Genomic DNA, 5,197 nt, shown 5'->3' on the forward strand with positions numbered 1-5,197 from the left:
CTCCTCACCGGACACACAATGCTGCTGCCGCGGCTCCCATTGGCGTTTCTTCACGGCCGCACTCGTCGCTCGTTGGCCGCTCCGTGCTGCGGTAAACGCGCCCGATTGGCCCCGCGGGATCGCCGAGCCGAGCGATTGGATGGGATCCACGCGAAGGGGCGGACCGGGGCGGACGATTGGTCCGCCGCGCGAATTGCGAAAGCGCGGGAAATGGACACATGTTGATGAGGGAAAATAGAAAACAATATAGCATTCAATGGACATAATAATGTAGCCCGCCTGATACGCCTGATGATGGTGACTGAATCTGGTGAGTCAGTCATGAGGACAGGGATGGATTACCCAACGGGCACAATGGGCCCAGGCCCAGGGGCCCCTGAGCTAGGGGGGCCCCTCAGCTTGAGCCACCGTGTGACCGCGTCCCTGTTATTAACGTTGCACTATTTGCCAGACACTATTTTATTAGTTCATGTCAATAAAATAACCCCAAATATTCCTAAAACACCATGATACATGTTATACTGTAAGTGTTTAGCTCCTCAGTTTATCTATAAGACTTCAGAGTGAGGGATCCAAAAAGCAAGTGCAAAACAACAACAACATTACATTTTCTAATGTCCACGCATTACAAAAATGTAGTGGTAGTAGATAAACCGGGGTAGATAAGATTACTGTTATGTTATCTACCCCAATTAATCTAAATGGGCCCCCTCATTCATACCATAGCATCATATACTGTAACACTTGACTGTATGGTCCTTTAAGTATGTGTTACCACCAGCCTTACCTGGCTGCCTGGGACAAGTCAGATTCTTTGCATAAACATAAAAAGCCCTACCAAATGTATAGGGTCCAAACTCTTGCAAGAAGTATAATGAATAATGTATTATTAAAATATAGATAATAATATATCTAAAATAAATAAGCCAGCCCCCAATTTTATATAAAGTATTGTTAGATTTTCTTATTGTTTTCTTTTACGTTGCTTTAGCAGCTAACATAAGCATGATGAAGAATGTTATCACACAGCATAGAATAACTTTGAACTGTTTTTAGGGCAGAGGAGAGGGAAAATAAACCCATCCAAAATGTTTTCAAGAATAGCTACTATATTAAGCTACACAATATTGTGTGTTATAGTTATGGCATAACTATTCTATACATTTCAGGGGCTCTTTTTTGGGACTTTAAAAACTGTATTTTTTTTTCTGGAGCGGCTGCGCCGCGCACACGGAACACACACCGTCGCTATGTCGCTGTGCGGTCGTAAGAAGGGGGGCCCTTTGCATTTTGGGGCCCAGGGGCCCATTTTTTCATAGTCCGTCTATGCATGAGGAGACAAGACACGTTTATCTGTGTGTGATATTTCAATAACAAGGCGATCCACAGTGATTTACACACAAAATATTAAGAATTATTACACGAGCAAAAACACATTATAGACATTTCAATACAAAACAGAAAACACATTATAAGACACTTGAATATTGTGTGTGTGTGTGTGTGTGTGTGTGTGTGTGTGTGTGTGTGTGTGTGCGTGTGTGCGTGTGTGCGTGTGTGTGTGTGTGTGTGTGTGTGTGTGTGTGTGTGTGTGTGTGCGCGTGCGTGCGTGTGTGTGTGAGAGAGAGAGAGAGGTAGACCTCCCGCCATAGAGAGTGAAATTCATAAGCTATGCATAATGATAATGTACTAACATTGGTGTAATGAATCATGACGTATTCATTACACCAATTATTATATATTATAATGTATAATATACAGTGATGTTATGTTATTGATACAGTAGTATAGTATCAGTCAGACCAAGTGCAGATGTCCAGTCAGTGTTTTTTTTTTTGTTGTTGTTTGTTTTTATCTTATTATTATATTTTATTCTTATCTACCTACTCTTACCTGTAGGCTACCTATCCTGTGTTTAACGGTGGTTTAACTCTTAACTGCTAATGGTGCTATGACACCTGAAATTGCCCACAGGGATCAATAAAGGTTTATCTTATCTTAAAATTCAAATACACATATAGAAATATTGCCAGTTATTGATTGATTGAAAGAGTTGTGATCAGCTGTGCTAAATAGTTGTGAAATATTAAGAAGACGTTGAAAGCCTCGAAGACCTTGTCCTTGAGGTATTGTTTAAATTAAATCAATATTCTGGATCGAGCATGATATATTGCATTGAGATCAGCCTTCTTATAATGCAATGATCATTATTTAACACTAGATGGCAATAAAGGACCAATCAATGATCTTCTCAGCAGTTTCAACTTGAGACCTTTTGATTCTTATTTGTTTGTTGTTCATTTTCGTTACTTTAATTCTTCACATCAGCTGTTCTCTAAGCAATTCCGTTTCCGACCCTTTTCTTTCTTTATATATCCTGATTTCAACTTAACTAAACCTTATTGTGAAAGCACAGTTAGCCTACCTACAGCTTAATTATAGCCTATGTTGTTGTCTGCTGTCACTTTTTGCATTTATTTCAGCAATGGGGACCTTTTCCATTTAGGAGTTTATGTGCAGCTAATAGGTTTCTCTTGTTGTGTTGGTCTGCCTTGAGGATACTGCAATAACAGAATGCACACAGGTATGATGACTTTAGTTATAGACATCTGTCTTTCTCTCTATCCAACTCTCTTGCTTTATTTGTTTCTATCAGAGAAAGGCAGAGGACAGATGGAAAGAGCATAACAAGAGGGTTTGTGCAGGGTCAAACAAGGTTTCATTGAATATGCAAAACGCTAATCCAATCCTGGCTCGATAGATTTTGAATACAATTTGAATGGCTGCAAAACAATGTTTGTGTTCATTTGAAAGGAATCTGTTTCTCTGTTGGGCTGGCTCTGTGTCTGGTCAAGTCAACCCTCAACTCTATAACTGTCGAACACATATTGTCACCTTTTATGCAGGAATGTTAGGGAAAAAATAATATGAACGTTTTCATATTCATACAATTATACTCATGCACACCCAGGTGCGCATCCATACCACATCAAGTGCCTTGCTCAAAGACAGAGATTTGACTCTTAAAAGGTCATTGAGAATGATAACATTCTCAGAGTATACGATCGTACTCTTTTTTTTTTTAATGTTAACTTTGAAATTATCGGGAATCTATAGCTGCAATAGCTCAGGGGTAGAGAAACCGTTATTTAGAGCACGAAGGGTTCCCAGTTCGAATCCGGGCTCCCCCTGAGTTAATGTCGAAGGGTCCTTGAGCAAGACTCTGAACCCCTAATTGCTCCCGGTGAGTTGGTTGGTGCCTTGCATGGTTTCCTCCGCCACCGGTGAATGAATGGGTGAATGTAATGCACAATCTATGTAAAGCGCCTTGGATAAAAGTGCTATATACATTTACCATTTATTTTGAATTTAAAGCTGAATTCAACCAGTCAAATCACTAGAACAAATTACAACATCTTAAGATTGCCTAGAGGAATTAAAACATTTGTATAAATATTTGTATTTTGTTTCAGATCCGTATGTTGGCAGCACGTGCTGCTGCCTCCTTCATCTTGTCCAACGAGAGCAACACTTTGCTGACCTGTTGCCCGGCATTCTGCAGGTCAGTAGAGAGCCCCATAACACATTTGAAAACTGTGCGTCTGCCATTTTCGCAGAATTCTCTGTGAGCAGATAGGAATATCCTCTGAAACTATCTGGGATAATATACCAAAGTACCTCTTTCCAAAACTTCATGATTTCTGTGCAAGTTCTTAAAACTATTATTTGATGGGATATTATATATTGCTAAGTTGTTCAAATGACATAAGCACCTCTTCTTCTTTATACATATCTGAGATTTTGGCAACCCCCCTGTCTGCCCATGATTTAAACCTCCTGTCATGACTCTCGGGTTTAACAAAATTCTGGTTAACCCACAGGGGGGAAAAACATGAGAGTTTAGTTTCTGAACTAAAGTATTTCTGTGTTTCAAACCAAATTTCAACCATGTTCTTAACAATGGGGTTTGTTGTCTTACTTTTTAAATTCTTAAGGGAGCCAGAGTATGAATAAAGGTTCAAAAAGGCAGGGAAGATGTTGTGTTGTGCTCTATCTGAACCCAAGCACATCAGATGTTGTATCAGTAAACCAGAACATTGCTGCTCTTATTTGAGCCGCCATACTGTACCAGTAGATATTGGGGAGCTTGAACCCCCTCCCCTCTCTCATATGGCAAGAAAAGTAGGGACAATCGCAATCTTGGTTTCTCTTCATTCCAGATAAAGTTAGAGATGAGAATTAAATTATTTTTGTTGTGAAAAACGAGGGAGGTGGATTAAGGGGTAATGCTTGATATGGGCCTACAATATTAATTTTAATTATATTAATACGGCCAATCAATGACAAAGAAAGCAATGCCTGTCTATTAATAGATTCTATGAGGTTATAATGGGATCATAATTTGATGGAATCAGGTCTCCTACAGGGGTTGGTTATCTTTATTCCCAAAGAAGTAAATCCTTGAGAAGACACTTCCTGATTTAATACTTCCTTATATCACCAGGAGGTGTCAGTCTCCACCAAAAAAACTGTAGACAAAATAGTGAGTGTGTGTGTGTGTGTGTGTGTGTGTGTGTGTGTGTGTGTGTGTGTGTGTGTGTGTGTGTGTGTGTGTGTGTGTGTGTGTGTGTGTGTGTGTGTGTGTGTGTGTGTGTGTGTGAGAGAGAGAGAGAGAGAGTGTGCATGTGTGTGTGTGTGTGTGTGTGTGTGTGTGTGTGTGTGTGTGTGTGTGCGTGAGACTGCACGCAGACAGACAGGGGAGGGAGACACTGGTGGTGATGGTGGTGGAAGAGCCACAATGCTTGCCCTATCTTCCATTGCTCAGTGGGCTCATTGTGCTCAGAACCACATGGGCCCCTCCTCTGGCATGGCTTCAGCAGTGGAGGAAAAAAGTACTTACATTTTGTACTGCAAAAGTATCAATACTGCAATATAGAAATACTCTGTTACAAGTAAATGTCAAGAATTCAAAATGCACTTGAGTAAAAGTTTGAAAGTATCGTACACAAAATGTTTGAAAACAGCAGATCTACAAGCTCACAATGCGTTGCGATTCGTTGTGAGCTAAAGCGGTTTATGTATGTTTTTTAATATTGTAACTTATACCTGCAAAGTAACTAGTAACTAATGTTTTCGCTGCGAGCTTGTAGATCTGCTATTTTTGAAAAATTGTGAACATTTGCGACTTTTCAAAAAT

This window comes from Nannobrachium achirus (genome assembly GCF_963921795.1).
Source record: "Nannobrachium achirus genome assembly, chromosome: 24".
In the NCBI taxonomy this organism is placed as follows: Eukaryota; Metazoa; Chordata; class Actinopteri; order Myctophiformes; family Myctophidae; genus Nannobrachium; species Nannobrachium achirus.